At 40.8% G+C, this 20,636-nt stretch overlaps 1 protein-coding gene across 3 annotated transcripts in view; it reads left to right on the forward strand.

Moving 5' to 3' along the window:
• Positions 1 to 207: 207 nt before the first annotated feature.
• FAM3C (FAM3 metabolism regulating signaling molecule C) overlaps positions 208 to 20,636 on the forward strand; it is a 53,378-nt gene continuing 32,949 nt past the window's right edge. Inside the window, exon 1 of one of the 3 annotated variants that reach the window (XM_087821044.1) lies at positions 208 to 239. The gene's annotated coding sequence lies outside the window, so the exon portion shown is untranslated. Of the gene's footprint in view, positions 240 to 313; positions 362 to 20,636 lie in introns of those variants that run through there. The other 2 variants (XM_087821047.1, XM_087821045.1) reach the window with 2 other exon arrangements.

Consider the following 20,636-nt stretch of genomic DNA (forward strand, 5'->3'; position numbering starts at 1 on the left):
CGCCCTGACTCCCACGTGGCTGGTGCAGATTGCGCAGCGCCGGACGCCCGGCCACGAGCCGCACAGCGACACCTCCCTCCGCGCTCCCGCCCTTCCTCCGGCCCGCCGCGGCGTCGGCTCGGTCCTCCACCGCCAGGGGGCGGGCGCGGCTTCCCGGCGGCGGGGGCCCATTGGTCGCGGCGGGGAAGCGGGAGAGGAGGCCCAGCGGCGAGCTGGCTTCCTCCTGGCCAGTCGCTGGGGTGAGGGGAAGCCCGAGGCGCTCGGGAGGAAGCGGCGGCTGCTCCGTCGGCCTCCGGCGAGACTGACGGCGGGGAGGCCGGAAGGCGGGCGAGCTTGGCGCGGAGAGGCGGGCGGGAGGCCGGTGAGACGGTCGGGGAGGCGGAGGGAGCCGCGGCCCAGGGCGGGGAGAATAGGGAGGCTCCGGGAAGCCGGGACCCACCTTCACCTTCACCTCCGCTCGCCGCGCTGCCGGCCGGGGGCGGCCGCGGGGGTAGGACCAAGGCAGGACCGGGGCGCCGGAGCCGGGTCCGGGCCCCTCGGCGCCGCCTTCCCCTCCAGGTGCTCCCCGCCCGGGGCTCCTCGCGGGCGGGCGGCGCCCGCACCTGGCGCTCGGGCGCGGCGCGGGGCTGCCAGCTGGGCGCGCGCGACGCGGGGCTCGGGCTCGGCGCGGGGGAGGTGTGGGCGAGTGCCCCGGAGGAGCGGGCATGGAGCTGGCGTTGCACTGGCGCTCTGGAGGCCGTGTTGGCTCACTTACAGTAAAGTTTTAGTGCCTCTTAAACTGGAGGTACTTTTATTTTTAAAACTACTCAGCCCTTTGGTGTTGGGTGTCATTGATGAATGTGCTGCTCCTCCCCCCCCTTTTTTTCTTTTACCCCATTTGTTACCTATCCTCTCAGTTTCTACCACGGCTGAGGATGAGTGACCCTAGATCAAAATAACATCAGGGACGTACTGACGATTTTATACTTAGATTCCAGTTGTGATTTGTGTGTGTGTGTGATTTCATCTGCCGTAAAATTTTTTTTTTTGTACAATACAGAACCACTGTCAAGTGGACAGAACGTTTTCTTTGTTTCTTTTTATTTAGTAAAAAATATATGGCCCTTGCCTGTTTGCCCAGTGGTTAGAGCCTCAGCCGGGCTTGACTCCAGCCGAGGGCAGGTACCTTGGTGCAGGCTGGTCCTGGCCCCGTTAGGGGCGCTCGCGGGAGGCAGCCAGTCCGCGCGTCTCTCCCGTCGAAGCCTCTCTCTTTCTCTCTCCCCCCCTTCACTCTGAAAAAGCAATGGGAAAAGTATCCTTGGGCGTGGATTAAAAATAAATAAATGAAAAATATGGATACAATGATGCCAGTTACTGTTAGATTGCTTATTAGGCACTGTGCCAGGTGGTTTCATAGGCACTTTTGTTTTTGACTAGGTCCTTTTTTTATCTTTCTTTCTCAGTTTTACGAAGAAAATATGGACTCCCTAGAGGTTGGTCCTAACAGTACATCCCATGCACCCTTGACTACCTTGGGGGATTAGTGGTATCCTGTCCCTTTTTCCAAGTTTGGGGAAACATGACTGTGATGGCTTCCGTCAGCTACTGACCTATGTCCCAGAAGGCATGATGGAGCTGAAAAAGTTCCTGTTGTGCCTTGGCCGGTGTGGCTCAGTGGTTAGAGCATGGCCCATGCATGGAAGGGTCAGCCTGCACACCCAAGTGTCACTTGGTCAAGGGCATGTACCAGGGTTGCAGGTTCAAAGCAGGCTCCACTTCCCCCCACCTGGGGCCTGAGAGGGAGGCAACCAATTGATGTGTCTCTTTCATATGGATGTTTTGTTTTTTTCTCTCTCTTTCTCCCCCCTCCCTCCCTCCCTCTTTCCCTCCCTTCTACTTTCTCTAAAAATCAATGGAAAAAATATCTTCCAGTGAGGATTAACAACAACAAAATTCCTATCACCTAGCCACACCAAAGTGCAAGGCGTTACTCACATGTCTGAGGCTGCCAGTGGTGTAAAAGTAGAGCACATACAGTTGACCCTCGAAAAGATGGGACTAGGGGCTGGGGTTCCTGCACAGTTGAAAATCTAGGTGTAAGTCTTGACTTACACAGTCAGCTTTCCCATCTGTAGGTTCCACCAGCTGCCAATCAAAAACAGTCTTTTCACGTTTCCAGCTGTGGTCTCCCAACTGCAGGGTCCCAACCCCAGATTCCCAACAGGGGATCAGAGATACTGTTTTGGTCTGCAGTTAATTGAATACCCAGATGTGAAGGACCAACTGTATTTATTGAAAAAAAATCCACATAGGGGAGGACCCTCACAGTTCAAACTTGTGTTGTTCAAGGGTCAACTGTGTGTATATTAAGTAATACTTGATAATTATAAGAAATGACTATGTTACTGGTCTATATATTTACTGTCCTCTACTTTTTATGGTTATTTTCGAGTGTAGTCTTTTAACTTATTAAAAAAAAAGTTTGCTGTAAAACAGTATGTCATACTATGCCTGCAGCAGCCTCATATATCTCACGCTCACCCCATCTCTTAATGGCATCATTTTCTCTTGTGCTTGATTTGTTGTTTTGTACTATAACATGCTGTATAGGCTTGTAGCCTAGGGGTAATAGGTTATACCATATAGCCTAGACGTGTAGTAGGCTAGGCCATCTATTTTTGTGTAAGTGCACTCTATGATGTTCACCCAAGGACAAAATCGCCTAGTAATGCATTTATCAGAACGTATTCCCTATTCCCGTCATTAAATGGCATGTGACTGTTCACACGGTACTGCAGATTACTAAGGGATCTCCATTTAACTTAGAAAATAAAAGTTAATAACTTATGTCATTCAACATGAAATTGGCAGAGTAGTGTCTGGTTTGGGACATATCATTCACTGTACTGCTTTTAAAGGCTGCCCAGTCTCTTGAGTTCTGTTTACTAATTAAACTCTTTTATTTTTCAATTTTATTCAGGTGTTAGAAGCTTTGTTTCACAAATTCTGTATAATGTTTTCTCAGCACATTAAAAACTAGCATTTATTGATAGTAAGAAATAAAAAAGTTCATCCCTGTGTTGCTCAGTTGGTTAGAGCATCATTCCAATAGGCCAAGGTTCTAGGTTTGATCCCCGGTCAGAGCACATACAAGAATCAACCAATGAATGCATAAATGGGAGGAACAACAAGTTGATGTTTTTCTCTCTCTCTCACCTTTTCTCTCTAAAAGTCAATAAATTTAAAAACTAAAAAGTTCAATGCAGTGATTCTCAACCTGAGGACCTTTCAGAATCACCTGCAAATGGGGCTTTAGATTTTTTTTTTTTTAAGTATACAATCTTATATTGGGTATAATATTAGGTGTACGATATAATGACGACATTTTTATAACTAACAAAAATCCATCTAGCTCAGAGCTTAGTAAAACAGCAAAAATTTGTCTTGGACTCAGTCCTGAAGTATTCTGACTTTGGGATCATATAATCTGGATTTTAAACTGTAGTCCTGCATTTTGTTATTTTGTGAATGGCAAGGACAAATTTATTTAATATCATACAATGCCTTGTTCTCTTAACCTGATTGGGGAGATTGAACAAAATTCCCAAGATATTAAAACTTTAAAAGGTTTTATGATTTTCATTCTGCTTCTAAAAATATTTCAGCTGACTTTCAGAAGAGTAAATTAGGTGTTCCAATACCTTTGAGTTTCCACAGCTGCTCCATCATTATTCTTGGTTGAAGTTGTTCTTAAATTACATTTTCCTTATTTCTAATCTACCTAATTTTTTCATCTGCTGTTCATGATTTTCTTAGTTTTACTCTGGTGAGTTTTTTTCTTTTTCAGTTTCCTTTTTAAAAAATTAAGTTAAATTCATATAAGAAAGTTTGCCATTTTAAAGTGTAAAATTCAATGGCATGTAGTACATTCACAGAGTTGTGCAATCATTACTTCTGTTTCGTTCGAAAACATTTTCTTCACCCCGAAAGGAATCCCCATGTCCATTAAGCAGTACACGCTATTCCTTGCTTCCTTTAACCCCTGGCAACCACTAGTCTGCTTTCTGTCTTATGGATTTACCTGTTGGACGTTTCATATAAATGGAGTCATACAATATGTGATCATTTATGTCTGGCTTATTTAGTATAATGTTTTACAGGTTCATCGATGTGGTGACATATATCAGAACTTTGTTCCTTTTTATGGCTGAATAATATTCCACTCTAGGTACATACTGCATTTTGTTTAATCATTAATCCATTGATAAAACCTGGTGAGTTTTTGTGTGCTAGTGAGGAAAAGTTATATGGACATCTGCATCTATGAGTCAGTTTCTAGATTTTCACCCTAAATTCTACAAGGTTTGTAAAGGTAGTGTATGGTATCAGGTGTACTTTACGACCTGTAGATACCATTATATGCAGTTAAGTGATCATTAAATATGTTCTGAAGGACCTGTGATTGATAAAAATGAATTTTTAAATTGCTTCAGAAAATTTTACACTAGAAGCTTCTTACTACACATTCTTTGCAAATGGCTGCTAGCTTGCATTCATTTTGTTTGTTTTTTTTGTTTTTTTCGGATAGGTGAGCTATCCAGGGACCCTTGGGCAGGTGGAACTGCTATTGGGGAAATGCATGTGTGGCCTTTCTCCTTTGCTAGTGAGAGTGGGGTTCTCAGGGTACCACTGGAATAAGCATTTCCAGAGGTTGCCCGTGGGAGGATGAGATGTGGTAGAAAACTTTAGTTGTGTGGAATTACATCCTTTTGTTTCTAAAGTCCTATTTCCCTTAATCCAGTACTGGAAGATGTGCAGCTGGGGATTCAGCAGAGCTAGAAGGAGAGTCACTGTCCAAAGTTTCCTTTCCATGGTGGAGCTGGGTCTAGTTTAGCATTAGCCTAGTTGTAGTCCACATGATTGTGGGCCATGTGGGTGAAATGCGGGAGCAGAAGAGCCCTGCAAACTAGGAGCAGGAATCGAGGCAAGAGAGCAACTCCTTTGTTTAGAAGTTTAAGTACCTGGAATCTTCCCAGGATTGTAGTGGCCACACCTGCTCTGGCCAATGACCTGTTCCCAGGTCACTGACAGATACTTCCCCATGTCACCCAGACTTTACTGGCCATGTGTCTGTTCTTTCCATGTCCAGTCCCTTCCCTCAGGGATCTGTGGGGAACAAACTGTTGGCTTTGCAGCTTCCTGGAAATGAATGCCCATAATATATGGCCTTTCCCTTGCGCCTTTCCTGTTATTTACAACTAGTTTATTACAGTGGTATCAGAACCACTCTCCTCCTATATTTGTTCATATGGAGGGTCTGACTGACAGAACTATGTTTCATTTGCAGTTCTGCAGACTACTTAAAGGTAATCAAGTGCAGTGGATATATAGGGGAATTCTTAAACATTCATTCACAATAGGAACATGTAACATCTCCTCTGATAAAATGTAAAATAGTTGCGTGGGATGAAGATAGCTATAATGTATGTAAATTTGTGCCCTCTTCCCCTCTTGCTGTCTCTCTCTTTCTGTCATCTCTTTGTAGCAGTTTGTTAACTGGATACTTCTTTACCCAACTTATGTTCAACTTATAGTTAAAATGTGTTTCGTTTTATTTTTGCCAGTGTTGTCAATAATATGTTTATTTCTATCCTTTTATCTCTCTTCCTCCTCTTAGATGGATGGCATAGTGTAAGATAAGTTAGTTTAGATTACAACTGTTAATTTTTTAGTTTTATTAAATTTATTGGGGTGGCATTAGTTAATAAGATCTTATAGGTTTCAAGCATACATTTCTTTGACACATGATCTGTATATTGCATTGTGTGACCACCACTCAAAGTCAGATCATCTTCTGTCACCGTATATTTGGCGCCCATTACCCTTTCATGTTACAGCTGTTTAGCTGTAGAACTCTGAAGGAGCAGGCAGAACTAAATGTCATTTTGTCTTGTTTTCTGTTTTTGGCATATTTGTGCTCTCGGTTACAGTATCACCATTTCATTTCTTCAACTGGATTGTGATTAAAATTCCGCTTTGGTAGATGAAGAAAAGCTGCAAGCAAATATTTGGGTAATTTTTATCTACACTCTTGTAACCATTGTTACAAGAACAGGAGTTAGCTCTGTTCTGTCCTCAGCTCATTCTCCAGATTTATTCGCTGCCCCCCTCTCCCTCCTCACACCCACAGGGGACCTGACCCAGAGTCAGGCTGATTTCCATTCATTGTAAAGGAAAGAGTGAAAATTCTTGTCATAATTATTATTTTGAATTTTACCTTTGGGCTTTTTTGGCCTAGATCTGCCTCACTTTTTTAAAAAAAAAAAAAATTGTAATTCCCCTAAATTCCTCTGTGTGTTTGGATTGGTGTAGATCTGAAATTCTCAGATCTCCGCAGGAATGAGAACCAGCTGGAGAGCTACTTAACTATGCGGGAGTTTTAATTCTTATTCCTGGGGCTTCTGGGCTGAGGAATTTGCATTTTAAAAAGCCCACAGGTAATTTTGGTGTCCATGCTGTGGGTGACATTGCACTTAGGGCTTCAAAAAACAGATATGATGCTTCATTGAATCTAAGATGTTTGTAAGGTACACCATTATTTTATATACTACTGTTACCAGAAAGGCTACCTGGCCCTTGGTGAGTCTCCTAGGGCCAGCCTGGAGTGTGTAGATTCTTGACTTCGTGCAGGAATAACTTCACAGCATGAGTCCAGAAGACTATGAGGGACTGTTTATTAAAGCTGAGGACATAAAACAAGAAGAGGGCTTATTAGAGAAGAAGCAACAGGAGAGCCTAGGCTGGGCTGCCCTAGCTCTCTGGGATGTCAGAAAAAGGGGACCTTGGGATGAGGTTCAGGGGGCTAGTCTGCTAAGAGCTGCTGCTGCCCCTTGCTCCCCAGGTTGCAGTCTCTTGGGGTCCCTTAGAGTTTAGGAGGTGAATGCCTGCGGGGGAAGGAGAGAGGAAAGGGAATGTGGGAGTGCTCCTCAGAGAGAGATCATGCCCTTGGTCCTTTGTCTTGAGGCTTTTATTTCTCTCTCACAGATTGGAATCTCGGAGGATTTCAACAGAATATTCATCAGTTTTCTAGGTGTGCACCTTCAGGGTCGTAGTCTTCGTTGATTGGCCAGTGTCAAAGCAAGGAGTCTTCAGTCATTGCAGCTCGTCTGGTTTCGCCCACCTGATTTTGCCGCTTTTCTGGGTCTGGAGCTGAAATACTACTGAGGCCTAGATGTTGTTCCTAGGGAGGTGGCCTTCTGTATCTGCTGTAAATTGTTCTGTCAGTTTGTTCAATTATCTGTCTCAGTTTCCCTATTCCATTTGTCCTGGCTTACTGGCCTGTCTCACTGCTGAGAAAAAAACGTAAGCCTAATCCTGATTTAAGACATGTTAAATGAGGGAAGTAGTGTGCACTTTAGAATCAATAAAATAGAGTGAACCACAGGCCCCTCTTTGTTATGATAAAAGGCTATTAGGAAGCATAGAATCTACAAAATAAAATAATTATAATGCAGCATTTCTTTAGACCTTTTACTATGTAAAATATTTATTTATAATACACTTTAATATGAAGTGTCCTTACTTGACATTTATTTGTAATGCTGATTGTACTGGTGACTGTTTTAAAGTACACGTTAGCTGTATTGTAGGCTCTAATGTGTTCCCATTTGGCCCGTACTTCATCCTGTCTGTTTCCAGTCATGTACAGGCTGATGATTCCGTTCAGAAGCATTATTTCTAGCTTTTTTGTACTTTAGTGGTTTTCATTTGTAATTACAGCCCCCTGAACTATTTACTTAATGTCACTAATGTCACTGTTTCATCGACTTTGGCTGTGGCTTGATCACCTTGTCCTCCCCGTAACCCTCATTACGGGGAGATAGCTGTTTATAAGCGTATATACCAGCCACCTCCTGTCCTCTCCTGAGTGGTTTGGGATATAGTGGTAATAATCAGGGTTAAGTCCTAAACCTGTGTCAGAGTAAACCTGAACTCTGGCTGCCAACTCAAAGAGTGCCATTGTGGCATAGTAGGTATTGAAAGAGAGAGTATCTCTGGGTGAGAACAAATCTGTCTGCACTAATAAAAATTCAGTGAAGCAAAATCCACCTGCTCATGGTGCTTTCTTCCTTGGCATCATCTTGGAGAATAAAATATCTTTTTGTTAGTTAGATATTAGATTTGGGAGGGGAAGCAGAGCACATGCCCATTTAGTTTTTAATCACTGGAAGTATTTACATGGTTAAATGCTTGTTGATCAACTGAAATATTTCAGAAATCTGATATCTTGTTTCCAAAAAGGTAAGAACTTCAGGTCTCTTTAGCTAACTCACATTGATTGAAGAGCTAGACTTGTGGGATTCTTGACACTGAGATGAACCATGTTGAAGTACTTTTGCTCCTAGAATGTAGTGTGTGTGACTGGTCTGTCCGGTTTGATTATGACAAGAGCAAAATTCCGAGGTGTCCCAAATTGAATTACAGCAGGCAGGAGAGTGGAAGGAGGATATGAGATCGGTGATCAGTTAGTAACTTGTAGGGCAAAAGCAACGGAAGACTGCTCACTCCTGAATGTCTGTGGACACTTTGAGTTAACTTCCAGGTGGCTCTTTCCCAGATTATCTGAGAGAATAGTCCTGTAGTAGCCCACTACCAGGCGCCACAGACCACCAGGCACCTCTTTCTAACATGTCGTCTTTCCAGACTTGCCCACAACCAATCCTAAAGAAGAAATACTTCCTTAGGGACTCTGCACCTATCGCAGAATTAGCTCTGTTTCACCTTTTCTCACTTCCTTTATCTGTAGCCAATGTAAATGTTTTCAAAACGACTTACATCTTTCTTCCCCAAATATTAGCATGAAGGAGTCCCATTGAAGGCTGTACTGTGGACATGTCTTCTCCACCTGGCTGTTGCTGGTGGCTCAGGCTACTTGCCCCCCAGGACCTGGTGATTTTTCTGGCTAGCATACAGCTCAGTAAACCTTTCAGAAAAGCTTTTGGCTGTGAAAGTTTTTGTGTAACAGTTACCTCTCTGTACAGAGACAGGCACAGTTGGTCTAAGCAGGGCCCTTGCATGATTCAGCACCTTTGCTAACCGGTTTTAACTGGAAGTACGAGTTGGTATTGTAGTTATATTGGGTCATTTTTTATTCTTAAAAGGATGGAGTTTTATCTAGCTGCTGTAGGTCAGATGGAAGCTTTCTAAAGTGTACTTTATTCACTGCTAGGGGACACCATCCCCCCCCAATGCATAGCTAAGATCGTCCACACCCATGTTTTCTCAGCATATGGATTTGAAAGTTGGATAGTGAGAAGGCTGATAGGAAAATAAAAAAGTATTCCTTGAAATATGATATTGGAGGAGAGCTCTATAGATACCCCAGGCCACCAGAAATTCAGGTGTGTCCTAGAGCAAATTAAGGCTGAAACATTGCTGGGGGCAAACACGACAGAACTGAAGCTGTCCTGCTTGGGGCAGATCATGAGAAGTAACGGGGTCTTTGGAAAAGACAACAGTGCTGGAAAAAACAGAAGGCGGTAGGAAAAGGAAAATATGAGAGGGACTGAGTCCATAGAAGAAGCCGTAGGCGTGGGTCTGCAGGAGCTGAGCAGGGCTGTCAAGGACAGGCATCGTGGACATCAGCGATTTGTAGGGTCCAGGAGTCAGAGCCGACTCAAGGGCACATGACATACAGCAGTTTATGGTGCACTGTGGGGAAAAGCTAAAATCCACCCAGGGCAATCCCGGTAGGTTCCGTATTAAGGGTATTAAGAATTGGTTAACATTCTGAGGGTGGGTGGGGATTGGGGTTGGGGGTGGGGTTAAAACCACTTTCTGGCTCATTTGTGATTTTCCACTGTATACTTTTAATCCTGCTTCTTAGCCACATTTAGACATTAATCCTTTTTTAAAATATAATTTCAATGTGATGCTATTAAGAGAATAAGAAAAGGCTTATGTTACTAGTTCCGATAACTTAAAAATCCAGGCACAGATCATCCATGTCCCTCTCTTTACAAGGTTTCAATAGAATATTAAAATTCTAAATGGTTTATGTATTGGTTCTGTTGAGTCCTTAGCTAAAGGTTTGGACTGTTGCTTTGCAGTCTGACCTTTTTGAAGACATCTTTGCATAAGGAGTGGATACATTTATATTTTTTTCTTAAAGTAGTTATTCTTGGTGTTACAGAATTCACATAGATCTCTTCCCCTTTGCAAAGTTAAGAAAAAAAGAAAAGACTTTTTTGCTCTTTTTTCTTCTAGTCATAATGGAAGGTTAGCTTAGGCATTTAAAACCTGGGGTACTTTTCTAGTTGTTAGGTAGTCATTTAAAATGTTTCCTTTAATTATTATCAGGCCATACTTGCTTTTCAAAGGTGTATCACATATGTGTGTTCAAATGGTAGATTTTTTTTTTTTTTTAATATATCTTTATTGATTTCAGAGAGGAAAGGAGAGAGAGAGATAGAAACATCATCAATCAGCTGCCTCCTGCATGCCCCCGACTGGGGATCAAGCCCGCAACCCGGGCATGTGCCCTGACCGGGAATCAAACCCGATTGCCTGGATCCCAGGTCCATGCTCAACCGCTGAGCCACACCTGGCCGGGCAAAATGGTAGATTTTTTAAAAATCTTTTTTCTGGGATTTAGTATCAAACTCTTACTAGTCCTCAAATACTTTCTCAAGTTAGTAATTAGATTTTTCTGTTAAGCATTTAGTGTTAAGAACACCAAGTGTTATTAAATTCATGACATTTATAACAATGAAACCAACACAGATACTATACTGAGATAAATGTTCAGATTCTTTCAAATGAATGCAACCTTCTCACCCCTCTTTATTCTGTAATTTCAGAATGTATCCAGCCTGGCAAGCTGTTTGTATGGTAGCATCTGCTATAGTGATAACATTTCTTTTTAATTTAAGAAAAGGCTTTCTTAAAGATAAATATTTGGAAGTTTAAGCATCAGATACACAGTTACACCCCCACCACCCCATAAGCCCATCACAAAAATAGTCACTTTTAAATACCTATATAAAGAACAGGCCATATGTATGTCCTCTTTGGAGAAGTGTTTATTCAGTTCTTTTTACCATTTTTAAATTGGATTGTCTGTCTTTTGTTGAATTGTATGAGTTCTTTATATACTTTGGAAATTAACCCCTTATCACATGTGTCATGGGCCAGTATGTTCTCCCATACAGTGAGTTTCCTTTTCATTTTAGTTTGATGTAATCCCATTTGTTTATTTTTTCTTTTGTTTTCCTTGCCTTAGGAGATGTATCAGTGAAAATTCTGCTGTGTGAGATGTCTATGATTTTACTGCCTGTTTTAAGTTTATTCTGGTATATGGTGTAAGTTGGTGGTCTAATTTCATGTTTTTGCATGTACCTGTCCAATTTGCCCAATACCAGTTATCAAAGAGACTGTCTTTACTCCAGTGTATGCTCTTGCCTTCTTTGTCAAATATTAATTGAGCTTAATGGCGTGGGTCAGTTTCTGAGTTCTCTGTTCTGTTCCACTGATCTCTATGTCTGTTTTTGTGCTAGTACCAGGCTGTTTTGATTACAGTAGCTTTGTAGTATAACTTGATATCTGGTATTGTGATCCCTCTAACTTTGTTTTCCTTTCTCAAGATTGCAGCAGCTATTTCACTATTTATATAGTTCCATATAAAGTTTTGGATTATTCGTTCTAGATCTGTGAAGTATGCTGATGATGTTTTAATAGGGATTGCATTGAATCTATAGATTGCTTTGGGTAGTATGGATATTTTAATGATGTTAATTCTTCCGATCCATGAACATGGTATATGCTTCTACTTGTTTGTATCTTCCTCTATCTCCTTTTTCAATGTCCCATAGTTTTCTAAGTACAGGTCTTTTACCTCCTTGGTTAAGTTTACTCATTGGTATCTTATTTTTTCCTTGCAATGGAAAATGGGATAGTTTTTTTAGTTTCTTGTTCTGAGAGTTCATTATTGGTGTGTAAAAAATGCCATCAATTTCTGGATTTTAAATTTGTATCCTGCTGCATTGCCAAATTAATTTATTAAATAGTAGTTTTTTGGTGGATTCTGTAGGGTTGTCTATGTACATCATCGTGTCATTTGCAAATAATGACAGTTTTACTTCCTCCTTTCCAATTTGGATATCTTTTATGTTTCCTTCCTGTCTGATGCCTATGGCGAGGACTTCCAGTACTATGTTGAATAAGAGTGGTGAAAGTGGACAGCCCTGTCTTGTTCCTGTTTTTAAGGGAAACACTTTTAGTTTTTGCCCATTAAGTATGATGTTGGCTGTAGGTTTGTCATATATGGCCTTTATTATGTTGAGGTATGATCCCTCTAGTCTCACTTTGCTGAGAGTTCTTATCAAATATGGGTGCTGAATTATGTCAAATGCTTTTTCAGCATCTATTCATATGATCATATGGTTTTTATCCTTCATTTGTTTATGTGATATGTCACATTTATTGATTTACAAATATGGTACTGGCCTTGCTTCTGTAGAGTAAATCCCACTTGGTCATGGTGTATGATCTTTTTAATGCATTGCTAGATCTGATTCGCTGAGAATTTTTAGCATCTATGTTCATCAGGGATGTTGGCCTGGAATTTTCTTTGGAGTGTCTTTATATGGTTTTGAAATTAGGATAATACTGGCCTTGTGAAAAGAGCTTTGAAGTTTTCCCTCTCGAATTTTTTTGAGTAGTTTGAAGAGGATAAGTGTTAGTTCTTCGGATGTTTGTTAAAAATTGCCTGTATTTCCTTCCAGTCCAGGACTTTTGTTTGTTGGGAGTTTTTGATAACTTCTTTAATCTCATTAGTTGTTATCGGCCTAGTCAGGTTTTCTGATTCCTTCTGACTGAGTATTGGCTGATTGTATGTGTATAGGAATTTGTCCATTTCACTCAGGTTATCCTGTTTGTTGGCATATAGATGCTCATTGTATTTCCATACATACCTGTGAAGCTCTGTTGTGTCAATTGTTACTTAGCTTCTTTCATTTATTTAATCTATTTCGGTCATACCTCTGTTTCTTGATGTGTCTGGCAAAAGGTTCATCAATCTTGTTTATCCTTTCAAAAAACCAAATCTTGGTTTCAGTGATCTTTTGTATTGTTTTTTTATAGTCTCTATATCATTTATTTCTGCTCTAATTTTTAATATTTCTTCCTTCTACTTTCTCTGGGCTTTTCTTGTTGTTCTCTTTCTAATTCTTTTAGTTATAGGGTTAGATTGTTGATTTGAGCTCTTTATTGTTTTTTGAGGTAGGCCTGTAAACCTGTGAACTTCCCTCTTAGCACTGCTTTCACTGTATCCCATACATTTTGGATTGTTATGTGTTCATTGTCATTTGTTTCCAGGAAGTTTTTGATTTCTTCCTTGATCTCATTGGTAAACCATTCATTGTTTAATAACATACTATTTAGCCTCCATATGTTTGAATATTTTTGAGTTTTTTTATTGTAATTGATTTCTAGCTTCATGCCATTGTGATCCGGGAAGATGCTTGATAGGATTTCAGTCTTCTTGAACTTGTAGAGACTTGTTTTGTTTCCTAAGATGTGGTTTATCTTTGAGAATGTTTCATATGCATTTGAGAAGAATGTATATTCTGCAGCTTTGGGATGAAATGTTTTGTAAACATCAATTAAGTCCATCTGATATAGTGTGTCGTTTAAGGTTGCTGTTTCCTTGTTAATTTTTTGTCTTGAATATCTATCTAGGGATATCAGTGGGATGTTAAAAGTCCCCTACTATGACTGTATTCATATTAATATAACCTTTAAAGTCTTCTAAGACTTTTTAAATATATTTAGGTGCTCCTATGTTGGGTGTGTATATGTTTACAAGGGATTTATCCTCTTATTGGATCCATCCCTTTAGTATTCTGTGGTGTCCTTCTTTGTCTCCTGGTATGACCTTTGTTTTGAACTCTTATTTCTTCAGATATATGTATTGCAGCCCCTGTGTTTTCATTTGCTTGGAAAATTTTTTTCCATCCCTTCACTTTCAATATGTGTGATTCCTTTGTTTTAAGGTGGGTCGGTTGTAGACAGCATATATATATGGATCATGTTTTCTTGTCCATTCAGCTACCCTATGTCTTTTGATTGCAGCATCTATTAAATTTACATTTAAATTTGATAGATACTTATTTATTGCCTTTTTTTTGCGTGCCTGTGTTTCTCTTTCTACTTCTTACAGCATTCCCTTTAGCATTTCTTGCAATGCTGGTTTGGTGGTAATAAACTGCTTTAGCCTTTTTTGTCTGGACAGCTCTTTATTTCACTTTCAATTTTGAATGATAGCCTTGCTGAATGGAGTAGTCTTGGTTTCAGATCATTGCTTTTCATTACTCTGAATACTTCATGGTATTACCTTCTGACCTATAGTGTTTCTGTTGAGAAATCAGCTGACAGCCTTATGTGAGCCCCCTTGTAGGTAATTGACTGTCTCTCTCTTGCTGCCCTTAAGATTATTTCTTTGTCTTTAACGTTTATCATTTTAATTATGATGTGTCTTGGAGTGGGTCTCTTTGTGTTCCTCTTGACTGGGACTGTCTGTGCTTCCTGAACTTGTGTGACTTTTTTCTTCACCAGGTTATGGAAGTTTTCTGTCATTGTTTCTTCAAACACATTGTCTTCCTTGCTCACTTTCTTCTCCTTCTTGTACCCATAGGAGGCAGATGTTTTATTATCGTTTTCCCAAAGTTCCCTTAAACTCTCCTAATGCTTTTTAATTGCTTTTTTTCCCTTTGCTGGTCTTAATTGTTTTTTTTTGTCTTCCACATCACTGATTCAGTCATCTCCTTCATCAAGCCTGCTTTTAATTCCTTCCAGTGTATTCTTTTTTTTTTTTTTTAATATACCTTTTATTGATTTCAGAGAGGGGAAGGGAGAGAGGAGGAAGAGAGATAGAAACATCAATGATGAGAGAGTCATTGATCGGCTGCCTCCTGCACGCCGCCAACTGGGGACTGAGCTCACAACCCGGGCATGTGCCCTGACCGAGAATTGAACCGCGATCTCCTGGATCCTAGGTCGACGCTCAATCACTGAGCCACACCCGGCCGGGCCAGTGTATGCTTGATGTCAGATAGTAGTGTTCTTTATTTCCAACTGGTTCTTATTCATGGCCTCCATGTTATTTTTCATGCTAATGTAGTTTCGACTAAGTTCGTGTAGCTCTTACTAAGTTTATTGAGCATCTTTATAACCATTAATTTGAACTCTATGTCTGATAAATTGGGCCTCCCGAGAGGTAATTTTGTGCCATCCAATCTCAGAAGCTTTCCAAGTTTGGCTCTCGGTGTCCTATTTGAAGCTTTAAGTGATCCACAACTTGCAGCCGCTTTCACTGGGCTTATCTGCCCATGGGAGGGACCAAGCTGAGCTCCTAGCTGGGATTTTTAGCAGGGTGCCCTAAGGCAGATAGAGGGTGTGTACCCGGACTGTTTCCCTGTTCTCAGCCTAGAGGAGGCCCTCTTTGGCAGACCTATATGGTCTGCTGGAAGCCAGGGGTTGCTATCAGCTCTCCTGTGAGAGGGAAATGCCAGTCAGGGTCTCAGGAATATGGGGGGATGTAACTGCCCCACAGCCAGCCACTGCTGCTCCCTGAGACTGCTACTCCCTGAGGCTGCTGCCTCCTCAGCTGGGTTCTTGATGCAGGGTAGGGTAAGTTGTATGGAGGTGGGTGGTATTGCTTCTGTCTCTCAGGAGAAATGATCCCTGCAATATTGGGGGGATGACTAAGCACTGGTATCCTGGAAGCCATCCTCCCTGCCACTGTCCCCAACTCCCTCCGCCTGTCTCTCTTCATGCAACTCCAGTCCACACTGTCCTCCCCCACAGAAACCCAGAGTGAGTGTCTGGGAACGAAAATCCTGTGCCCTGGCCCCTCAAAGTGGCTTTGCCCTAGCTAGTTTGGCTCAGGTGTTACAGCATGGACCTATGGACTGAAGGATCCCAGGTTCGATTCCAGCCAAGGGCATGTGCCTCAGTTGCAAGCTCAATCCCTGGCCCCTGGGGTGGGTGCAGGAGGTGACCAATTGATATATCTCTCTCACATTTATGTTTCTCTCCTTCTTCCACTCCCTCTGAAAAGCAATGGAAAAAATATCCTCAAATGAGGATTTAAAAAAAAAAGTGTCTTTACCTCCCGTCAGCTCAGCTCTCCAGCTGCCAGAAGCCCCGCCACTGGTTGCTGCATCAGCAGCTGTTGCTGACTCTGGCTGTCCCAGCTCAGGTGCCCTGCCTGGGGTCCTGGCCCTACTTCTGTCCAGGGGAACCCTCCTCACCCTTGGCCCGTCGCTATTGAGAGCTCAGCTAGCGCCTCTCCCGACACCGCCCTTCCTACCCATCTCAAGATGGTTTCTGGCCTTCCTTGTTTACAAGTATCTTCAGCCAGTTCCCCGCTGGCATTTCAGAGTGAATATTCCCCAATTTAGTTCTAATTCCAGTTAGAATCTAGGAGGAGGTGGGAGAAAGATCCACTTTCTCCACTGCCATCTTCCCCTGCCTCTGGAGTATATGCTTCTTCCATGGAGAGCAGTTGATTATGCACATGTGTAATGAACACTCATAGAACACAGAATTTAGGATTGTTTGTTTATCCTACTTCTTTCTGTAGTGGTACTTCTAAGAGGACCAATAGAACCCTTGTGGCAGTTGTTCATCCTGCAAATAACCCAGCAGGAAATGTTGGACTATTAGGGTATGGTCAGCAAAGTTTATTCCTCTATTTAAAAAATATTTTTAAATTTATATTTTGTTTTTTATTCCTCTATCTCTTGTTGGCAAATTACAACCCATGGGTTCTGTATGACCACAAACCAAGATTGGTTTTTGTATTTTTAAGTGCTTGAAAAAAATCAAAAGAAGAATAATGTTTTGTGATGTGAAAATTTTATGAAATTCAAATTTCAGTATGCATAAATAAAGTTTAATTACATCACAACTGGATTCCTTGGTTTATGTACATGTCTGCTTTCCAGCTACAATGCAGAGCATAGTAGTTGCAGTGGAGTCTGTGTGGTCCACAAAGCCTAAAATAGTTACCACCTGGCTCCTTTACAGAAAAAGTTGGCCAACAGTTGTTCTATTTTATCCACATAGAAAAGATATTTTCTGCAAATAATTTTTTAATAGCATAGTTTTGTTTCTATGTAAAATCAGAATAACCTAGTGACTTAGTTGCATCATTTATTTCAGTATTATCACTTTTTCTTTAACTGCTGTGGGACAGAAAATTTAATCTTTTACATTCTGATTTTGAGTGGGGGTCTGTGTTAGTCTTTGTTCTCTGGAGAAACAACCAATAGGAGATGATAGATTAGATAGATAGATGATAGATGATGATAGATGATAGATAGATGATAGATAGATAGATGATAGATAGATAGATAGATAGATAGATAGATAGATAGATAGATAGATAGATAGATAGATGATAGATAGATGATAGATAGATAGATAGATAGATGATAGATAGATGATAGATGATAGATGATAGATGATAGATAGATAGATAGATGATAGATAGATGATAGATAGATAGATGATGATAGATTGATAGATGATAGATAGATAGATAGATAGATGATAGATAGATGATAGATAGATGATAGATAGATAGATATCATAAGGAATTGGCTCATGCAGTTGTGGAGACTTAGAAATCAAAGGATCTGCAGTCAGCAAGCAGGAGAGCCAGTGGAATAGTTCTGATCCAAATCCAAAGGCCTGAGAACAAGAACTGATGGTGTAAGCGTTAGTCCAAGTCTGAAAGTAGGTGAAGACCGATACACCAGCGCAAAGACAGTACACAGAGCGAATTCTCCCTTACTTAGACCTTTTAGTTTTGTTCAGGCCTCCAACAGTTTGGATGAGTGAGGCCCACACATGTTGAGGAGGGCAAACTATTTTACTCAAATCTCATCTAGAAACACCTTCACAGACATACCCAGGATAATGTTTAACCAAATATATGGACACCCAATGGTCCAATCAAGTTGACACATAATTAACCATTGCCGGGCCTAAATGTACTTTAAGTCTATCTGCTTGTACTTTGATCTTTTTTTCTTAGTCCTCTTGAAAAGCCCCAGTTCATGTGGAATATTAGAATCATAAGACTTCACTAAGTTGATGCATTTGAAATTGCATTTGGCCAGTACTGACATAAAGTTGGAATGAGTTGATATTTTCAGTATGTTTATAAAGTATAACTTGTAGTATTTTTTCCAGTTTAATTGTTGTTACTGTTAATATTAAATACATGGCCCTGGCTGGTTTGGCTCAGTGGTTGGAGCATCGGCTCATGCACCGAAGGGTCTCAGGTTCGATTCCCGGTCAAGAGCACCTACATGGGTACCTGGGTTGCAGGTTTGATCTCCAGCCCTGGTTGGGGCACATGTGGGAGGCAGCCAACCAGTGTCTCTCTCACATAGATATTTCTCCCTCCTTGCCTTCCTTCCATTCTAAAAAAGCAATGGAAAAAAATATCCTCGGGTGAGGATCAACAACGAAAACAACAAAATTAAGTACATCAGCTATGTGCTACTGTGCTTCCATCCTTCCTGTCTTTGAGGAAGGTCCTAACACACATGCTTGGTCATTTTGTCAGATCTCTGGAGTGGCTGGGCAGCAGAGATTAGCAATTCCCAGAGCAATTTGCAAAAGCAAGATTGATTGGCATGGAATTTTATCAACAAACTCCTTATATTACAGTATATCAGTGAGCTGCTGGGGTAAAGGGAAGAGGGTTTGTTTGTAGTATCAGCTTCTTATCCTTATGACCTTAGACAAATCCCTTGACTTCATCTGTAATGCCATCCTAATACCCACTACACTAGCAGGCTGTTGGGAAGATTACATAAAATGAGAATGTATATGAATTGCTCTGCTGTTTGCATTATTAGCTGGTCTATGTTAATTGCCATGAACTTTCCCTCCTTGTAAATGATTATTTTTATGGTTTATTTTGTTTATGTAGCATGTTCTTGTAATTCACATGATGTAGCTGGAGTCCCTTTCTCAAGGAAAGAATGAAAGTATCACTTGACCTGTGTATTTATCTGTTTTTCCTAAAGTTGATTGATTCTAGGATGATACCTGCTTACTGAGGCCTGATTTTCACAAAACTTCCCTAAATTAGAGTAAAGTAGATAATTGGGCTAAAGGAAGTGTTTGAATTATAAGACATTCAAAGCAATCCAGTATGTCATTTTGAGACCCTGATTTAGGCTCTCTTCTTCAGACTAGGGCTAGATCACATTCTTAATTAGTGTTTACCCGGAACATCGCCTTACTGCCCAAGGGTGTCATGGTGACCCTCCTTGCAGTCTACTCTCAGATGACTGCACTTAACATATTAGCAGTTGGATTTGGCTCAGTCATTTATCTAAAAGACTGGAACATTGTTTTGGCCTATATGTATTTCACAAATGTACTGTAAGAGTTGTTTTTGCTTTAATCTACCCTAAAAATATTGTCCCATACCACCAATATTCTAGTTTTTGTAAATGGATCTAATTTCTATATCTCTACCTTTTAATGAACATATAAGAAAAATTGTAAGCTATTTTACCCATAGTTTCTGGATTAAAGAGATTTGAATTTATAGCAGAAGCCTCTTTACCCTCATGATCATCTTCTCTGGACCTGTTCAATCCCTACCTGACTGTTGGAGGTTCAGCCTCAGGTTTATACAAGATCCCATTAAATTTTTGCTTTTCCCCCTACTAAGATGATTATATGTAATGATTTTTCTTGTTTTTATTTATTTTTTTTAGAGAGAGAGAAAGAGGGAGGAAGGGACAGCATTGATTTATTGTTCCACTTAATTATGCACTCATCGATTGCTTCGTGTACGTGCTTTGACTGGGGATCAAACCTGCAGCCTTGGCATATGGGGACAGTGCTCTTACCATCTGATCTACCCTGCCAGGGCATGATTTTCCTTGTTTTTTAAATGTCCTCCTAAGAAGACAAGTTAGGAACAAGTTTGAATTAGCACATAGTAAACATTTGTTCTTAGATATATTCAATATATATCAATAGGCTGATTTACACTCTTAGAAAACTAATTTGCTTCTTAAGCAAACTAATTAAAAATGTGTTATGACTGAAATTTGATGAGATTTTAATTTAGAGATTTTCCTAAGTGTTATTCTCTGAGACATTTAATGGAAAACATGAATTCAGCAAGACAATTGTAGTTGCTTATATTGCCGTCTTACTGGTGATCAGTTTAAAAGCAGGTTTGTTAGGCAGTGCAAAGAGATGGCAGGTATATGAGGCAGTGACTCCAGTTGTTCAGGTGTGGCCCCCTCAGCAGGTAATGTAATAGTGAAAAGAGCAACAAATGTCTGCCTAACTACTTATCACACTTTCAAAGACATTTTCCTAGGCCACACGCAGATAAGAGTGAAGTTATTTTGGAATATTTGCTGGGAGGAAAGGCATGTGAACAGTCTATTTTTGCTAGAAGTCAAAAGAGGATTTATAACCACTTGGGTTTTCATGTAAAAAGCCAAGGGGCTTTTTTTTCTACTTTTATGTGATGGTTTGTGGATACTTCAGAATCTCTTCTTTCGTTTTGATATTATCCAAGCCTGTGGCTAAGTAGTTTAAATAGATATAGC

This window comes from Miniopterus natalensis, chromosome 10 (genome assembly GCF_054644295.1).
Source record: "Miniopterus natalensis isolate mMinNat1 chromosome 10, mMinNat1.hap1, whole genome shotgun sequence".
Taxonomy (NCBI): domain Eukaryota; kingdom Metazoa; phylum Chordata; class Mammalia; order Chiroptera; family Miniopteridae; genus Miniopterus; species Miniopterus natalensis.